The following is a 20,651-nucleotide window of genomic DNA, read 5'->3' on the forward strand; positions in this document are numbered from 1 at the left end:
CTGCAATGAAGGCAGATGTGTAACGTCGTTGGTTTGGGTGGTTGCTGGGAGCACAAAAATATAGCAAGATGTTATTATACCAAGCAATCGATAGTGAAACCAGGTAACTCTCTTCATCTACTGCACTATTCTGCAGCTTGATTCAGCTGTTAAGGGTTAATTTATTATTTGGTCTCTTGTGTGTAAGGGGCAGAGTCTTAAAAAACATCTGGAAATGTTTCATGTGCAGATGAAGCAAATAGCTGCTGATAATTCATATCCCTCCCCCACTCGTCCCTGACAATGTGGGAAGGTGATGTTCTGCCTTGTGACGTTTTACCAAGGTGCTATATAAATGCAAGTTGTAGGGCGGCATGTGGCGCAGTGGATAGCACTGGAACTGCGGCGCTTAGGACCTGAGTTCGAATCCCGGCCCTGGGTCACTGTCCATGTGGAGTTTGCACATTCTCCCCATGTCTGCGTGGGTTTCACCCCCACAACCCAAAGATGTGCAGGTTAGGTGGATTGGCCACACTAAATTGCCCCTTAATTGGAAATAAAAATAATAACTGGGCACTCTAAATTTTTTTTAAAAATGCAAGTTGTTACAGTTGTTATGGAATTCCAATGGCCACTTAGGTAGACCTCAGCATGACCTCAAACTGTCATGATTATGCAAATAATCTTGACCCGCTGAGTTGGGATGTGGTTAGGACCAGAGCAGACAGAGGGTGGAAGCCTTTCCCTGTTACATTTCCCACAGCAAAGGTACCGAGTATTTTTGAGCTCATTAGTTTCAGGTCAGAACAGTTTGGTCCTGAAAGTTGACAAGGCCCCAGGTCCGGATGTGCAGGGAACAATTTGAAAGTTTGCAGATGCCACAAAACTTGAATGTATTGTAAACTGTTAGGAAGACAGTGTAGAACTTCAAAAAGACATAGACAAGTTGGTGGAGTGGGCGGATAGGTGGCAGATGAAGTTCAGTGCAGAGAAGTGTGAGGTAATTTGTTTTTAATCGGGAGAACAAGGAAAGATTGCATTTAAAAAGTGTACAATTCTAAAGGGTGTCAGGAGCAGAGAGACCTGGGTGCATATTTGCATAAGTCATTGAAGGTCGCAGGACACGTGAAGAGAGATGTTAATAAAGCATTCTGGGCTTTATTGATAGAGGCACAGAGTACAAGTGCAAGAGAGGTGTGCTGGATTTGTATGGGGCACTAGTTAAACTTCAACTGGAATATTGTGCACAGTTCTGGGCACCATACTACAGGAAGGATGGGAATGCATCAGAGAGAGTGCAGAAGATGTGCTGTTAGGTCATTTAGACATTCTGAATTCTCCTTCCGTGTACCCTAACAGGGGCCAGAGTGTGGCGACTCGGGGCTTTTCACAGTAACTTCATTGCAGTGTTCATGTAAGCCTACTTTTGACAATAAAGATTATTATAGAAGAGGTTTGCGAGAATGGTTCCAGGGATGAGAAACTTCAGTTACGAGGATGGATTGGAGAGATTGGAACTGTTCTCATGGAGAGGAAAAGGCAAAGTGGAGATAAGATAGCAGAGTTCAAAATCATGAGAGGGCTGCACAGTGTAGATAGAGATAAACAGTTTTTGCTCAGAAAAGGGTTGAGAACAAGAGAGGACAGATTTAAAGTGATTTGCAAAAGAAGCAAATGTGATGTTACAAAAAACTTTTTCACACAAGAAGTGGTTCAAGTCTGGAATGCACTGCCTGGAAGTGTGGTGGAGGCAGGCTCAATCGAGGCATTCTAGAGGGCATTAGATGATTATTTGAATAGAAGCAATGTGCAGGGTTACGGGGAAAAGGCAATGGAATGGAGATAAGTCATAACGCTCATTCAGAGAGCTGATATAGACACGATGAGCTGAGTGGCTGCATTCTGCACCATAATAATTCTGTGATTCTATCTATGCGTGTATGCAGGTATCAGTCTAAGATATTGTATGAATGTGAAACTGGATGCGTGTGATTTTAGGTCTGTACGGATGAATGGACAGATTGTTCTGTGGCTTCTGTATAAACGTTTTTATTTATCTATGTGTACGTGTATATGTGCATGCATGTGTTTGTGAGCACATATTTCCCACAGAGGTGGGAAATGGGTGCAAATATATCCTTGCTAATAGAGTTGGAAACACTTCCAATTGGTTTGAGTGCATACTAACACCTGTTTTAGTATGTCAGAAATGCTTGTTCTTAATTTCAAAGTTGCTGGCAAAGATTTTGGCCATGAGGATAGAGGACTTTGTGCCGCACGTCATACACGAGGATCAGACTGGGTTCGTGAAAGGGAGGCAGTTGAATACTAATGTACGGAGGATCTTGAATGTTATAATGATGCCGGCGAGGGAGGGGGAGGCGGAGATAGTGGCGGCGATGGATGCGGAGAAGGCCTTTGATAGGGTGGAGTGGGGGTACCTGTGGGAGATGTTGAAAAGGTTCGGGTTTGGGGAGGGGTTCATCAGGTGGGTGAGGCTACTGTATGAGGCTCCGCTGGCGAGTGAGGCCACGAACAGAAGGAGGTCAGAGTATTTCCGGCTGCACCGGGGGACGAGGCAGGGGTGTCCCCTGTCCCCCCTGCTCTTTGCACTGGCGATTGAACCCCTGGCCATGGCGTTGAGGGATTCGAGGAACTGGAGGGGGCTGGTGCGGAGTGGGGAGGAGCATCGGGTGTCGCTCTATGCGGATGATTTGCTGCTATATGTGGCGGACCCGGTAGCGGGAATGCCGCAGGTGATGAGGATCCTTAGGGAGTCTGGAGATTTCTACGGGTACAAGCTTAATATGGGGAAGAGCGAGTTGTTCGTCGTGCACCCGGGGGACCAGGAGAGGGGGATTGGTGAGCTCCCGCTAAAAAGGGCGGAGAGGAGTTTCAGGTACCTGGGGGTCCAGGTGGCTAGGAGCTGGGGGGCACTACATAAGCTTAACTTCACGAGGCTGGTGGAGAAGATGGAGGAGGAGTTTAAGAAGTGGGACGTGCTGCCACTCTCCCTGGCAGGTAGGTTGCAGTCAGTTAAAATGACGGTGCTCCCGAGGTTTTTGTTCCTGTTCCAATGCCTCCCCATCCTGATCCCTAGGGCCTTCTTCAGGCGGGTTAACAGGAGCGTTATGGGGTATGTGTGGGCGCAGAAGATCCCGAGGGTGAGAAGGGTGTTCCTGGAGCGGTGCAGGGATGGGGGGGGGTGGGGGTTGGCGCTGCCCAACCTCTGTGGCTATTATTGGGCCGCCAACAAGGCGATGGAGTGTAAGTGGGTGATGGAGGGGGATGAGGCGGCATGGAAGAGGCTGGAGATGGCGTCCTGTGTGGGCACGAGCCTGGAGGCGCAGGTGACGGCGCCGCTGCCGCTTCCTCCAACGAGGTATACCACGAGCCCGGTGGTGGCAGCTACCCTCAAAATTTGGGGGCAATGGAGACATCACAGGGGGGAGGGGGGGCGTTGGTGTGGTCCCCGATTCGGGGGAACCACCGGTTTGTCCCGGGGAGAATGGACGGAGGGTTTCTGACTGGCACAGGGTAGGTATTAGAAGGATGAGGGACCTGTTTGTGGACGGGAAGTTTGTGAGCCTGGGTGAGCTGGAGGAGAAGTTTGGGCTCCCCCCCCCCCCTGGGAACACCTTCAGATATATGCAGGTAAGGGCGTTTGTTCGGCGGCAGCAGAGGAGCCGGGAGTGCAGGAGGCGAAAGAGGCCGGTATTCTGGCCTTTGCGTCCCTGGTAGCCCGGCGAAGGATTCTTCTTCAGTGGAAGGGTGCGAGGCCCCCAAGCGTGGAATCCTGGATCAGCGATATGGTGGGGTTTATTAAATTGGAGAGGGTGAAATTTGCCGTAAGGGGATCGGTACAAGTGTTCTTCAGGCGGTGGCAACCGTTCCTAGACTTCCTGGCAGAACGTTAGAGGATGGTCAGCAGCAGCAACCCGGGGGGGGGGGGATGTCGTGGTGCTCTGGCAGATGGGTGTGGGGGAAATGCTAGTCTGGGCCAGCCGCAGAGAGGGTGTGGGAGGGGGGTGGAGGGGAATTGGTGGACATTGGGAGGGGACCTGGGCTCAGGTACCAAAGTTCAGCCAGAGCTCACCGCTTTGATGTCCTACCCCCATCCCACCACTCCCCACCCCCATCACAGTAACCCACCCCCCACCCAACCCACCGTCCCCACCTCCACCACCCCAGGGATTCAATGGGATGGATTGGCCAGCTCGCATGAAGGGATCACCTATGTGGACGGTAGAAATTGCTACCATGGGAAGGAGTCAGACGTTGTCGAACAATGGGGAGCACCAGAGCTCATCACAGAGCGGGTTGTCATCCTCCTCCAGCTCATGGTCCAGATCCGCTGTTATTGCCAACCCAGGGCCTGCACCCCATAGTGCGGCTGATATGTATCACAGAGGGGGTTGCAGATGGGGGGGGCCTTGGCGGGGTTGGTTGGGGTGGGGGGGGGGGATGCGGTATCCATGCCCCTGGCTAGCCCCACCCAGTGAAATTGGAGGCGATCAGAGCGTCCTGTGCGCATTGACCCTGGAGCACACGGTGTACGACCTCCCATGCCTGCTCGGGCCGCATGTCCTGTCCATCCTCCTCCTCCCCCGCATCCTCGTCGTTGAAGGAGGCCTGGCGTTCATCTGCAGGTGCTCGTAGGGTGACATACATCCCGTCGATCACCCTCAGGGCATCTCGGAGATGGCGACGAACCCCACTGCCCAGGCATCCTGGTGGTCGGTCCACATTGAAATGGATGTATTGTGCCAACTGGGCATATAGGGCCTCTGTGATTGCATGGACGGACTTGTGCAACGAGCTCTGTGAGCTCCCGGACAGGTCCCCACTCAGCGCCTGGAAGGACCCCGCGGCATAGAAGTTCAGGGCAACCGACACCAGGAGTGAACATCCTCCCCCTTTCCCCTGCAGTGCCAGATGCACGATGATCTGACAGGTATGTCGCACTGTTTCTCTGCTCAGGCAGAGTCTTCAACGGCATGCCCGGTCCGGCAGGTCCTCGAATGCAACTCCTTTGCATCTCCTCCTCCTCGGCCTTTTGGGCGGCCGGCTCTCCATCCTCAGTGGCTGCCTCCTGTTCCTCTGGGGCATGCTCTGCTGCTGCATGCTCCGCTGCTGTAGCTTCCTCCACTCTTGAGCAGCTCCAGCACGTACAGCTGCAGTGCATCCCCCAGGGCTGCGGCGACTAGCAGGAAGGTCACCGTTGCTGTTTGAATTCCAATATCCATTGTCTGTAGAAGGTGGAATGCTGACACGTTAGCATGGTTCATACCCCCGTGCCCAACCATGTCCACCGGGCTACATGGTAGCCCCGATTGGCATTGCGGACTCTGCCCCCACATGTCCACCCCGCACCCATGATCCCATCAGTGCCCAGCACCGTAGGTGCCTCTGGCCTCAGTGCCGTCTCTGCTGACAGGGGTACCCTTGACTAGCGCTGCCCTTGCCAGTGGGATACTCTGTGGCTCCCGTCTAGTGTCCCCCTGTAGAGACCACTGTGGGCATTGCCCTTGGGCAGGCCGTGTGATGCCTGCCTGTGTGTGGTGGCCGGTTGGGGGTGATACGGCGGAGGATGGTGTGTGGGCTGGTGTGCAAGGTGTGGGAGGCTGGGAGAGTGGGGGCTGGGGTAGGGGCACCCATACAGCCAGTGTTACTTTGCAGAACCAGGGGCCAAGGTAGGTGGCCAGCAGGGTGCGCAGCAAGATGGCTTGGTTGCAGGTTGCGGCAATGGCGGTCCGTGTCTGGACTTCGCCCCGATCCTATGGGGGGGTCACTCTAGCCCCATGACCCTTCCCCTGTAAGCCTCCTGGCCCCTTTAAAGGGGACTGGAGGAGTCTCACTCCCTAAAGCATGAAGAAGCGTACACAGGAAGGCAAGGCTGTGGGACAGGACTGGCAACAGCTTGTGAAAGGAGGGAATAATTGCCACACTAAGGGGAATAGTGTGCCTTCTTTGTCCTCACTGCTTCAGACACGAATTCCGTGGCCCGATCAAAACAACAGCAACTTATAGAGTGCCTTTAATGTAATCAATCATCCAAGCACTTTGATATGGCACCAAAACGCATAAGGAGATATCAGGTTAGGTGACCAAATGCTTGATATAAGAAGTGGATAACGGAAGGAGCAGCCATCAATGGGGGCAAAACTAAAATTGAGATTGAACACGAGGCTAGAATGAGAGGAGTGCAGATATAGAGTGCTGTGGAACTGGAGAAAATTACAGAGATCAGGAGGGGTGAGGCCATGGAGAGATTGAACATAAGGATGAGAATTCTAAAAACAAAAGTTACCTGATTGGGAGCCAATGTAAGTCAGCGAGCACAGGGCTAGAGAACTGGAAGGTTGTGCGAGATAAGACACAGGCAGCAGAGTTTTGCGATGACCTCAAGTTTCCAGAAGATAGAATGTGGGAGACCAAAAAAGAGTGAGTTGGAATAGTCAAATCCAATGGTAAAGAAAGTGCAAATGAGGGTTTCAGCAGCAAATGAGCTGAAACAAGGGTGATATCAGGTGATGACACAAAGGTGGAAATAGCCAATTTTACTGTTGGTATGAATTTATAGTTCGAAGATCATCTCAGGGTCAAGTGTAACATCACGGTTGCAAAAAGACTGGCTTATTCTCAAACTGCTGCCATAGAGAGTCTGTCTATATATATGTTTCTGGAACATACCTCTTCATTCACCTGAGGAAGGAGCAGCGCTCCGAAAGCTAGTGACATCGAAACAAACCTGTTGGACTTTAACCTGGTGTTGTAAGACTTCGTGCCATAGAGAGGGGCAGAGAAGGGAATTAAATTTGGAGCTGGAACTGAGGCAATGGCTTCAGTCTTCCCAGTATTTAACTGGGTGAAGTTTCTGTTCAAGTCATACTGGCTTCCATGTGCGATTTGAGGGATTTAGTGCCTTTCAGCACAATTAGTCAGGGTGTACTTTATATTAATTAATGTGGCTGTGTAACTGCTGGCTCGCTATGCAAGCAGTAACAGACAAGTGTGATTTTCCCAAATACTTTGAGCGTTTTAGAACCTCTTAAGTGGCTAAGATGGCGCTTTAAACTGAAACATCAGTTTAGCCCACATATAGTGCAAGACGTCATCTTGGTCAGCTTGAAGTAGGAACATAGAACATAGAACATAGAACAGTACAGCACGAGCTTTGTCCGAAACTGTTACTGGCAGCACCGTAGCATTGTGGATAGCACAATTGCTTCACAGCTCCAGGGTCCCAGGTTCGATTCCGGCTTGGATCACTGTCTGTGCGGAGTCTGCACATCCTCCCCGTGTGTGCGTGGGTTTCCTCCATGTGCTCCGGTTTCCTCCCACAGTCCAAAGATGTGCAGGTTAGGTGGATTGGCCATGATAAATTGCCCTTAGTGTCCAAAATTGTCCTTAGTGTAGGGTGGGGTTACTGGGTTATGGGGATAGGGTGGAGGTGTTGACCTTGGGTAGGGTGCTCTTTCCAAGAGCCGGTGCAAACTCGATGGGCTGAATGGCCTCCTTCTGCACTGTAAATTCTATGATTCTAAATTCTATGAAACCAAGATCAAGCTATCCCATTCCCTGTTATTCTGGTGTGCTCCATGTGCCTGTCCAATAACTGCTTGAAAGCTCCCAAATCTCCAAACTCATCTCACACCCCACCCCCCATTCTCCACCACCACTGGTTGTTACTTATGGTTGCAAATGCTTCAGTTTTGTCTTTTTACACTGAACAAAGAAAAGTGCAGCACAGGAACAGGCTCTTCGGCCCTCCAAGCCTGTGCCGACCATGCTGCCCGTCTAAACTAAAATCTTCTGCACTTCCGGGGTCCGTATCCCTCTATTCCCGCCCTATTCATGTATTTGTCAAGATGCCCCTTAAACGTCACTATCGTCCCTGTTTCCACCACCTCCTCCGGCAGCGCGTTCCAGGGACCCACTACCCTCTGTGTAAAAACTGATGTGCTAGGTTCCCCCATCATTAAGCAGGAAGAACAGAAAAGCTGCACACTATTTTTAAATGGAGGGAGATTGCAGAACTCAGTGGTACAGAGGGATCTAGGTGTCCTGGAATCACATGAAGTTAGTATGCAGGTAAAGCAAGTGATGAGGAAGGCAAATGGGATGTCGGTGTGTTTGTAAGGGGAATGGAATAAGAAAGTAAGGAAGTTCTACTGGAGCTGAACAGAGCTTGGTGAAAGCACATCTGGAGCACTGTGTGCAGTTTTGATCTTCTTACTTGAAAAGGAAAGATAATTACTTTAGAAACAGTTATGGGTAGGTTCACTGGACTCATTCCTGGGATGAAAGGATTGCCTTTACCATTGGAGTTCAGTAGAATAACAGGTGCGCTTATTGATACATAAGAAAATCCTGAGGGATCGGATGAGGTGACTATCAAGAGGATGTTTCCTCTTGTGGCGGAGCCTAAAACTAAGGGACATAGTTTAAAACTATGAGGTCTCTCTTTTAAGACAGAGATCATGGCCGGGATTCTCCCCTGCTCGGCGGGGCGGGGGGTCCCGGCGTGAACCACTCCGGCGTCGGGCTGCCCCAAAGATGCGGATTTCTCCGCACCATTAGGGGCCAAGCCCTCACCTTTAGGGGTTGGGCCCGTGACCGAGTGATTGCCGTCCCACCGGCTGGCGTGGAAGGCCTTTGGCGCCACACCAGCCGGGGCCGAAGGGACTCCGCCGGCCGGCAGAAGTCCACGCATGCACGGGAGCGTCAGCGTCTGCTGACGTCATCCCCGCGCATGCGCGGGGGGGGGGGGGTCACCTACGCGTCAGCTATCACGGAGACCTACACGACCGACGCGTAATAAAAGAGTGCCCCCACGGCACAGGCCTGCCCGTGAATCGGTGGGTCCCGATCGCGGGCATGGCCACCATGGGGGCACCCCCCGGGGCCAGATAGCCCCGCGCCCTCCCCAGGACCCCGGAGCACGCTCGCGCCGCCTGGTCCCGCCGGTAAGGGAGGTGGTTTAATTCACGCCGGCAGGACCGGCATTACAGCAGCAGGACTTCAGCCCATCGCGGGGCGGGGGGGGGTCCGCCGACCGGCGCGGCGCGATTCCCGCCCCCGACGAATCTCTGGTGCCGGAGAATTTGGTGGGGGCGGGATTCACGCTGCCCCCCCCGGCGATTCTCCGACCCGGCGGGGGGTCGGAGAATCCCGCCCAAGGTGAGTCTTTTTTCTCACAAATGGTTATTGGTGTGTGGAATTCTCTCCCCCAGAAGTAGTGGAGGCAGAAAAGCATTTACCTTTTTAGACAATGTCATTCATGCATGAATTCCATCAAATTTCTACAACATAGTCTCACGATTAGCAACTATAATCTCCTGGATTACGAGGTGCAGTTAATGTTTAGTTATTTGCAATTAATCCACTGAATCTGATTCATAGTCATTCAATTATTTCAAATTGTGTTGTTGAAATCCTTCCTTTAAAAAGAAAATGGATTTCATTGCTCCTCATTGGCCATCCAGTTGTACATGTTCCGATAACTCAAGTTTTGAGAATTTGATTTATAATTTAGACAAATTTATTTCATTCATGAAATATTATCACAATGATATTTAATGCCTAATGCATTCTCTCTTCAAAGGGCATTTAACAAAGTCCAACTCCAGAAAACAAAAATGGGAATTGAGCAGATTGCTATCAGTCTGTCTCTCTGCTGGTTGGAGAAATGGTGAGTGGATATGGGTCAATGGCTGAAGTAAATCTAGAATTTCTTTTGATGCAAGTGTTCAATAAAATTTGTGAAAAGATATGCTATTGCAAGACGACCAAAATATGGAAAAACCAGTTCCGTTCTTCCTTTTAAAATACAGAAGAATTGTTACTGAACCAATTAATTCCTCCTTTGTGTTATTGCAGTGTAGCAATCAGCTATTCATCATTTAGTTTTAGACTTATCTTGATGGTATTGATACAATAGAGTCCAGGGGCAAAATTCCCCGGAAACGGCGCGATATCCGCCGACTGGCGCCCAAAACGGCGCCAATCAGACGGGCATCGCGCCGCACCAAAGGTGCGGAATGCTCCGCATCTTTGGGGGCCGAGCCCCAACATTGAGGGGCTAGGCCGACGTCGGATGAATTTCCGTCCCGCCAGCTGGCGGAAAAGGCCTTTGGTGCCCCGCCAGCTGGCGCGGAAATGACATCTCGGGGCGGCGCATGCGCGGGAGCGTCAGCGGCCGCTGACAGTTTCCCGTGCATGCGCAGTGGAGGGAGTCTCTTCCGCCTCCGGCATGGTGAAGGCGGAAGGGAAAGAGTGCCCCCACGGCACAGGCCCACCCGCGGATCGGTGGGCCCCGATCGCGGGCCAGGCCACCGTGGGGGAACCCCCCGGGTCAGATCGCCCCGCGCGTTCCCCAGGACCCCGGAGCCCGCCCACGCCGCCTTGTCCCGCCGGTAAGGTAGGTGATTTAATTTACACCGGCGGGACAGGCAATTTATCAGCGGGACTTCGGCCCATCCGGGCCGGAGAATCGAGCGGGGGGGCCCGCCAACCGGCGCGGCGCGATTCCCGCCCCCGCCGAATCTCTGGTGCCGGAAACTTCTGCCGGCAACCGGCGGGGGCGGGATTCACGCCAGCCCCCGGCGATTCTCCGACCCGGCGGGGGGGTCAGAGAATTTCGCCCTAGAAACTGATCATATATTCATACCTAATCCTCCTTCTCACATCCCACCTCCCCCTTATGCAACAATTTATTCTTAATTATAAACTGTAGATGGCAAAAGCATATATCTCTTACTGTTACTTGCCACCACCCTAAACTCCCATCACCAGAACCATTTTAATGTCCATTCATGCCTTCTTTCAGAAACCTGGCTAGGAGTGGCTGACAAGTCCCTGGAAATGATGCTATGCAACCTGGGGTCTTAAAAGAAGTGGTTGCAGAGATAGTAGATATATTGGTTGTGATATTCCAAAGTTCTCCGAATTCTGGAAATAGCCCAGAAGATTGGAAAATCACGGGCGGGATTCTCCGACCCCCCGCCGGGTCGGAGAATCGGCGGGGGCTGGTGTGAATCCTGCCACCGCCGGTTGCTGAATTCTCCACCACCGGATATTCGGCGGGGGCGGGAATCGCGCCGGTTGGCGGGACCCCCCCCGCGATTCTCCGGCCTGGATGGGCCGAAGTCCCGCCGTTAAAATGCCTGTCCAGCCGGCGTAGATTAAACGACCTACCTTACCGGCGGGACAAGGCGGCGCGGGCGGGCTCCGGGGTCCTGGGGGGGACGCGGGGCGATCTGGCCCCGGGGGGTGCCCCCACGGTGGCCTGGCCCGCGATCGGGGCCCACCGATCCGCGGGCGGGCCTGTGCCGTGGGGGCATTCTTTCCCTTCCGCCTTCGCCACGGTCTCCACCATGGCGGAGGCGGAAGAGACTCCCTCCACTGCGCATGTGCGGGCCACTGACGCTCCCGCGCATGCGCCGCCCGGAGATGTCATTTCCGCACCAGCTGGTGGGGCACCAAATGCCTTTTCCGCTAGCTGGCGGGGTGGAAATTCGTCCGGCACCGGCCTAGCCCCCAAAGATGCGGACATCGCGCCATTTCTGGAGAATTTCGCCCCACATGTGTGACACCTCAATTCGAGGAAGGAGGGAGACCGAGAATAGGAAACTAGGGCCCATTAACCTAAAGTTCATCATTGGGAAAATGCTAGAATTTATAATTGAGGAAGTTATAGCATTTTAAAAATTCGAATACAATTAAGCCGACTAAACACGGTTACAGGGAAATCATTTTGGCTAATTTATTGTAATTCTTTGAGGATGCAACAAGCCAAGTTTAAGGGGATTAAGGGGAATCTCTAGATGTGATCTACTTTGATTTCCAAAAGCCATTCGATAAAGTTACTTTTCAAAGTTACTTAGGGGGCAGCACGGTAGCATTGTGGATAGCACAATTGCTTCACAGCTCCAGGGTCCCAGGTTCGATTCCGGCTTGGGTCACTATCTGTGCGGAGTCTGCACATCCTCCCCGTGTGTGCGTGGGTTTCCTCCAGGTGCTCCGGTTTCCTCCCACAGTCCAAAGATGTGCAGGTTAGGTAGATTGGCCATGCGAAATTGCCCTTAGTGTCCACAATTGCCCTTAGTGTTGAGTGGGGTTACTGGGTTATAGTGAGAGGTTGGAGGTGTTGACCTTGGGTGGGGTGCTCTTTCCAAGAGCCGGTGCAGACTCGATGGGCCGAATGGCCTCCTTCTGCACTGTAAATTCTATGAAAATAAGAGCTCATTATGTAGGCAGTAAAATATTAACATAGATAGAGATTGTCTAGCTAACAGGAAGCAGAGTGTATGAATATATGAATAGTTTTCAAGTTGGTAAGTTGTAACTCATGGAGTGTCACAGGGATCAGTTCTGGGGCCTCAACTATTTATGATCTATATTAATGACTTGGATAAAGGGACTGAATTTACGGTACATAGGAATTATAGGAATATAGGAAGTAGGAGCAGAGGTAGGCAATTCAGCCCTTCAAACCTGCTCTGTCATTCAATCAGATCATAGCTGATCTCTTCCTGGTCTCAAATCCACCTCCCTACCTGTTCCCCATATCCCTTCAACCCATTTTTTGAATCAGAAATATATCTATCTCCCTCTTGAAACCAATTAATGACTCAGATTCCACCACACTATGGGGCAGCGAGTTCCACAAATTCACCACCCCCTGCAAAAAGTAGTTCCTCCTCATCTCAGTTCTAAAACTACTGCCTCTCAACCTAAATCTGTGACCTATCATTCCGGACTGCCTTACAAGGGGGAACATTTGGTCTACATTTTCTTTATCAATCCCTTTTAGTATCTTATATACTTCAATCAGATCCCCTCTCATTCTTCTAAACTCCAGCGAGTATAAGCCAAAACTGTTTCACCTCTCCTCATACGTCAACCCTTTCATCCTCACAATCAATCTGGTGAATCTCCTCTGAGCCACCACATCCTTCGTTAAGTAAGGAGACCAACTCTGGACACAATACTCCAGATGTGGTCTCACCAAAACCCTATACAATTGCATCAACACTTCTTTACTTTTATACTCCAGTCGTTTTGCAATAAATGGCAACATTCCATTTGCCTTTTTATTTACCTGAATGCCGACTTTTTGCGATTCATGAACAAAGGCACCCAGCTCCCTCTGCCCAAATGCATTTTGTGACTGCTTTCCATTTAGATAATAATTTGCATTTCTATTTTTTTGGCTAAAATGGATAACCTCACACTTAACTACACTGAACTCCATCTGCCAAATTTTGGCCCAATCTCCTAGTCTATCTACATCCATCTGTAAAATCTTGATTTCCTCTTGACTGCCTGCTTTCCCACCTATTTTAGTATCATCCGCAAATTTTGCCACATTACACTCCCTCCTTGCAGATCATTTATATAGATTGTGAAAATTTTGGGTCCGAGGACTGACCCTTGTGGCAACCTGCAAGTTACAGTTCATCAGCCAGAGAAGGACCCATTTACCTCGACCCCCTGCTTTCTATCAGTCAGCCAATCCTCAATCCAATCTAGTACTCTATCCCCAATCCCTTGCGATCTCTCCTTCTGGATCAGCCTTTTATGGGGCATCTTTTCAAATGCCTTCTGGAAGTCTAGCTGTACCACATCCAGAGTGGCCCCCTTATCCACCTTGCTGGTTACGTCCTTAAAGAACTCTAGAAAGTTTGACGAGCATGATTTTCCCTTCATAAAACTATGCTGACACTGGTGCATTGAGCAACTTCCCCACCACAGAGGTCAAGCTAACTGGTCTATAGTTTCTTATTTTTTGCCACTCTCCCTTTTTGAATAGGGGCATCACATTTGCGTGTTGCCAATCCACTGGGACCTTTCCAGAAGCCAGGGAATTTTCAAATATCATAATCAATGGATCTACTATCTCTGTTACCACCTCCCTTCACACCCTAGGGTACAGATGCAGACCATCAGGTCCTGGAAATCTATCTGCCTTTAATCCCATTAGTTTATACAATACCGTCCCCGAGTGATGGTTATTGCATCAAGTTCCCCTACAATATCTGTAATTTGGGGAAATTTTTTATTATCTCCTACCGTGAAGACAGAGGAAAAATATTGGTTCAGTGCCTCCGCCATCTCTTTGTTCCCTATTACTACCTCACCAGTATTGTCCTCTAAAAGACCAACATTTACTTTAGCTATTCTCTTCCTCTTTATATACTTGTAGAAGCTTTTGGTATCAGCGTTTATGTTTTCTGCTAGTTTCCTTTTGTCGTTCATCTTAGCTCGTTTGATTTTATTTTTAGTAGCCTTTTGCTGAACCTTAAAGTTCTCCTAATCCTCCAGTTTACCACTAGCTTTTGCAGTACGGTATGACCTAGTTTTGTCTTTCTTGACTTCCTGGTTTAGCATGGAATTTTTATCTCCCTTTTACAAATCCTCTTCCTCTTAGGAATGTGCTTTAAGTGAGAGGTCTTTAATATTTCCCTGATCATCCGTCATTGTTCCTCAAATGTCCCACCCTCAATTATCTGTGCCCAGTCTATTTGGGCCAAATCTTTCCTCAGGCCAGTATAATTATCTCTACCCAATACTAAAACTCTAGTATGGTACTCTGTCTTCTCTCGCTGAATCTGAAATTCTATCATGCTGTGATTACTCCTTCCACGAGGATCCTTAGGACAAGACCATTTCTCAACCCTTCTTCGTTACATAACACTAAATCTAACATAACCTGTTCCCTGGTTGGCCGTTTCTGCCACGGGAGGCTGGGGTTTCACTTGGTGCCGGTGCTAGTCCCCTCACCGGTATTGGAATCGGTGAGGGGTTCACGCCGATGTTTCGGTCGTAAAAGACCACACATGCTCCGCCGGCGCCGGCACTTAGCCGCTGAAACAGAGAATCCAGACCATAGTCTCCAAACGTAGAATCCAGCCCCTGATATCTGTAATGAGCATGCTTTTTCTTTACCTTTATCTTTAACTCTTTTGTGACTTTTGCCCTACCTTTCCCTGAGGGAATTTACTTTGGCTATTGCTGAACTGTCTCTTCTTTAAAGCTACCCCATTGCTCTGGTCCTGTCTTCCCTGAGAATGGCCAGCCTAAACCTTATGACACAATGATCACTGTCCCCTAAATGTTCTCTCACTGACACTTGATCCACCTCATTATTAAAAGCCAGGGTCAGCGATGTTTCTTTCCTCATTGGAAGCTTATTGCTGTTGAAAATTTTCCTGAACACACACATCCCTCTCTGCCCTTCACACGACTGCTATCCCAGTCTAAATTTGGATAATTAAAGTCATCATTATAACTAGTCTATAGGTTTTGTACTTCTCAGTAATTTTCTTGCAAATTTGTTCCTCTACATCCTTCCCACTTGTTGGTGGTCCATATAGACTACACTGAGCAATGTAATTGCACCTTTCTGATCCATAGATCCAGCCAAATGGATTCTGTCATTAAGCCCTCTGGAACATCCTCTTGCGCCAGCACTGCTCCTTAACCAATACGCCACCCTTCTCCCTTTCCTATCTTTTCTGAACATCTTGGGTGGGATTCTATGTTGTGAGTCTGTCTTGCGAAGACTGTCGTGCGAGGACTGTCAGGGAGGACGGAGAATTTGGCGCTCAGCCAAATCTCTATTTATTATAGGGGAATGGAAAATACTGCCAGCGTGAAGGATTGTAGAATCAAAGTCTTTGCATCCAAGAATATTTAGGACAGGATTTTTCCTTCCCGCCACACCTATTTTCTGGTGCGGCATGCCCCCACCGACAACAGGATTCTCCGTCACGGCAGCCAGCCAATGGGGTTTCTCATTGTGGGCATCGCCACACCATGGGAAATCCGCCGGCGAGAATGTGCTGCCAGCGAAATGGAGCATCCCACCGACAGAGAATCCAGCCTTTAATACCCAGTCGTCCCCTTCTTTGAGCCACCTCTCTGCTATAGCCAAAGCATCATATTTCTACATGTCAAATGTTCTTGTAACTCACCAACCTTATTAACCACACTCTAGTCATTCACACACAGGCACATTAACCCAGATTTATACTTTCTCCCTTGTCCTGATCCCACTAATAACCTAGTCATCTCTCCTGTAGTACTATTTATCTCTCCCAGTACTCCACGCACCTTGGTATTCCTCTCTGATATTTCCTCCTGGTTCCCACACCCATGTCAAATTAGTTTAGCTTATGTTCTTACGCTTCTCATGTTTTATTTCAATAGTCTTGGAACTTTTCTTCACAATCAATCAGCTTCGGTTTGTCAGGGTTAAGCTAATCCTTCTGCCCATTGCAAGCAAATAAAGGGAATAACTTTTCTCCAACTAACACAATTTCTCTAATCTTCTGAAGAAACAGAGAACCAAAATCAAAAATGTATGTGTCACTGAACATTTTACCCCTTTCGCATCAATTGGCTTCATGCCAAAGTAATTCAACCGGTGTTCAATTTATTTTGTTTGACTAAATGACCTAATGCTCCAACAAACAAAAAGCAAGCCTAAATAAAGTCCTATGACTCCTATAGCACAGTTGCTAACATTTTGTGTCATTGAGAAGCGGTTTCTTTTTCACATTGGTGCAAGAATCACAGTATGACTGCAGCTGTACTGGCGTCAGTCTGGGATGAGAGTAAGTACAACTGAGTAACGCCAAGTTTTAAAGTCTAAAAAGAAGACAATCATTAAATATTTAATATGAGAAAAGTGAGAATGTGATAAACTGACCGTATCATGTCAAAAGTTTAATGGCAATCTTTATTATTTAATATGCTATAAACACAGATGATAGATTATCATTGTACCAGGACCAACAATATTTTGCTGCAATATATTTCCAATTAATGAATTAAAATTCTTTGAAGTGTCTTGGTTCGCACTGTTAGGCATTGGAGCTATAATTTAACTGTCTATACACAAAACAAATGACAGCATGTAATGGAAATTACTTCAGAGCGGGCCTTCTGGGTTTCATCACAAATATAACGGGCTGAACTATTCGCTGGTGATTAAATCCTGCTGTCGGGACTGAAAGAGGGTGTTGGCAAGCATTGGGACCCTAGAGACTCATTTTGCTGTGGATAGCCAATCAACAGGCCACTGCCAAGACTGACTTCAAAGTTAGGATTGCCTTCATGAGTTGCCTGTCCAATCAGCTCGGCAACACAATTATGGCCACTGCTGAGACCGCAAAATGAGGGAAAGGATGCCTCCTATGTTGTTGCACCCTTAAAGACAATGTAAGTTCTTAAGTTATTTTTAGCAAGCAGAGGTGAGGGGACGTGGGGTGATAGAGTGCAAGGGAGGACAGACCTGTTGTGTACCAGGAAGAATTTTGCTGTGAGGGCAGTCCTTCTCACTGGCGGATGGAGAGAGGGGGAGGGGAAGGGATCACTACCCTGAGCCATGAACCTATATCAAAAGGGGGAGGGGACCATGGCACCATGCTGGAAGCATGTCAGAGTTTACCTACTGGCGTCCCACCAGGTGGGGGTCCACACAATGCGAGCAAAATTCTTATAGAGCCACAAAGTAATTCTTTAACGCCCACTCTAGAGGTTCAATTGCACTCTCCTTCGTGAGGCTTTCCCCCTGCCATTTGCCAGACCTCCTGACTCCTAAAGAGTTTTAAAAATGGGCTGTGAAAATTCAACCCATTGCCCCTGAACAACTTCTAGATATTTAAAATGCTGTTGGCCATTCAAGTTAATATTCAGGTAGAAATGATGATATTTTTGCAATTTAAAATATCATACATCAGACCAACCGTTTCTAAAATGGATTTCCCAACAATAACGTTTCTTCTTTACACAATGTGAGCAAAAGTGTTTCTTGGCTGACATTTCATTGAAAAATCGAGAATGGAAGACAACTATGTACAGCATGATAGCACAGTGGTTAGCACTGTTGCCTCACAGCACCAGAAACTCGGGTTCGATTCCCGGTTTGGGTCACTGTCTGTGCGGAGTCTGAATGTTCTCCCCTTGTCTGCGTGGGTTTCCACCGGGTAGTCCGGTTTCCTCCCACAAGTCTCGGCAGACCTGCTTTGAGGTGAATTGGACATTGTGAATTCTCCCTCAGTGTACCCAAACAGGCGCCGGAGTCTGGTGACTAGGGGATTTTGAAAGTAACTTTGTTGCAGTGTTAATGTAAGCCTACTTGCGACACTAATGAAGATTATTATATTGCTTTTTGTAAATACATTTTAAGACCAATTTTTCAAAATTGAAAGTTTAAATGTTCATTATTAGAAACATACACAGTATGTCACAGTGCCAATCTGTTCCAGGTGGGCCCGCTGGGTAGCCCCATTGGTGGGTTCCCTTTATGTATGGTTGGGGGAGTGAGAGCTCATGCTTGTGAAGGGGGTGGGAAGGGTGTAGAGAACCCCTAATAACTGTGCAGTTGCTGGGAGGGGAAGAGCCCAATACCTCTGTGCTGGGGGAGGGGGGGGGGGGCGCAGTCGACCCAATGCTTGTGGGGGGGTTCCCCCTTGTCTGTGGGAGTTGGGAGGGAGTTTATGTTCACATGGTGCCCCGATCTCCTTGGAGCCGGTCTTGCCGATTCTATCAGGACCCATCCACCCCACCAGAGTGACAGTGGTCAGCCTCCAAATGTGTTTTGCTCAGAGTGGCTGAAAATCTGATCTGAAAACGTGTCTGTGCATCTGGAGAGATACACATTGGTTTTCAGTCAAACCCTGACACTCTGACAAATTATGGGAAATTTCCACTCAGTGTATGTTGCACTGGTTTTCCATCTTATAATTCCAGAATCAGAAATGGCCAGAAATTTACCTGGCTCCTTGTGGTCTCGCCCTCTTATTAAACTATGTGCCTTCAGAGCAAAAGAGAAAAAATCTGGTTGGGTATTTTGTGTGCAAAAGGTATGAGATAATGGGATAGAATATTCTCTTAGCATTTGGAAGAATATTCTCTTAGCATTTGGAAGTACTTAAAATAAATTTGGAAAAGTATTCATTTTAATAGCCATTGATTATGTTCTCGATGATTCTGACATACACATAACAGGTTGATCAACATCTGTGAGAGGTAGGTAAGTTAGCAAGCAGCTCTTCATTTTCAGCATTTTATGTTTTCATTTCAGATTTTGTTCATTGCCTGTTTCCCCTCAGATCTCACCTTTAATAATGGTTGAGGCAACCTTGTTACAGACTCTCGGCTATTATGCAGACACCTCGACACCTGATAACACTAACAGGGGAAAGAGCTTTCCTTCGCCCCGATTCTGCTTTCCAGCATTGAGTCCAACAGAATTTTAAATTGATTATTTCCTTCAGTGGGAAGGATTGTCCATGCCACTGAGTCGCAAGCTGTGCACAATCTTAAAATTATGACCCTGATGCAGTCCACTGTTAAACTAAGAATCACAACTTCCACGTATCTTTACATACACTGTATTATTTTTCTTTTTCATGTACTGTTTCATTTGATAGATAGCTGAGTTATTTTGATCAGAGAGTGTACTTGTTGTGATTTGCCATGGAGAATGCACTACTTGATGGTGACTGACAGTTAATTGCCAAGCATTGTTGAGCGAGAGATATATATGGGATTTCCGGATAGATTTTTGTTCCATGAGTCTGGAACTATATTTTCTCCCTATTAAATCAAATTCATTTTATTTGCACCGTCTTTCTACATTTCCACAATCGCTACAGTGCACAAGGAGGCCATTTGGCTCATCCGGTCTGCACCCATCCTTTGAAAGAGCAATCTACCTGGATCCAGTCCTCTGCCTATCCCGCCCTAACCCCATAACCTAACTTGCACATTCCTGGACACAAAGGGACAACTTAATATGGGCATCCACCTGCACATCTTTGGACTGTCGGAGGAAACCAGAGCACCCAGAGGAAACTCATGCAGACACTGGGAGAATGAGCAAAATCCACACAGATAAGGCTGGAACCGAACCCGGGTTTCTGGTACTGTGAGACAACAGTGCTAACCACTGTTCAACCATGTCACTCGTGATTAGCTTTGGAGCAAAATGCATATGTAATTAATTTTAATTTCTGATGAAGTGATGCATTCTCAAAGCAATGGAGTCTGTTGGTTTCCATAAACGATGTCGGCTGGCCTGTTGTATATTTGCAGCACTTTCAGTTTTTATTTGTGTCGCCCATTATTTCACTTCTATTTGGTCTCAACAAGAAAGCATGGTAGCTATCATTTCAGGATCTCCAGACAAGCATTTGCACAGGTCAATGGGGCAGCATGATAGCACAGTGGGTAGCACTGTTGCTTCACAGCTCCAGGGTCCCAGGGTCGATTCTCGGCTTGGGTCACTGTCTGTGTGGAGTCTGCATGTTCTCCCTGTGTCTGCTCCAGTTTCCTCCCACAAGTCTCGAAAGACGTGCTTGTTAGGTGAATTGGATATTCTAAATTCTCCCTCTGTGTACCCGAACAGGCGCCAGAATGTGGCGACCAGGGGGTTGTCACAGTAACTTCATAGCAGTGTTAATGTATGCCTACTTGTGACAATAAAGATGATTAAAAGTGACATATACTGTAAATAGTGCATTCCTTCTAGATAGAGGATCAGCAGTAAAGAGGTTGAAAATGGTAAAAATATTGTTAATTTCTGGACAGCATGTCGGTGTAAGTCAGCAAAGAGAAAACAGCATTCTCATTCATGCAGGTAAATGCGATTTATGTAC

The 20,651-nt window shown here is 48.4% G+C and overlaps 1 long non-coding RNA gene across 1 annotated transcript in view; it reads left to right on the forward strand.

The window, feature by feature from the left end:
- Positions 1 to 10: 10 nt before the first annotated feature.
- The window catches only part of LOC140409073 (uncharacterized), a 40,710-nt gene continuing 20,069 nt past the window's right edge, over positions 11 to 20,651 (forward strand). Inside the window, exons 1-2 of the long non-coding RNA XR_011940275.1 lie at positions 11 to 103; positions 9,587 to 9,673. This is a non-coding gene — a long non-coding RNA (uncharacterized lncRNA). The remainder of the gene's footprint in view (positions 104 to 9,586; positions 9,674 to 20,651) is intronic.

Source organism: Scyliorhinus torazame, chromosome 3 (assembly GCF_047496885.1).
Source record: "Scyliorhinus torazame isolate Kashiwa2021f chromosome 3, sScyTor2.1, whole genome shotgun sequence".
NCBI classification, from domain to species: Eukaryota; Metazoa; Chordata; class Chondrichthyes; order Carcharhiniformes; family Scyliorhinidae; genus Scyliorhinus; species Scyliorhinus torazame.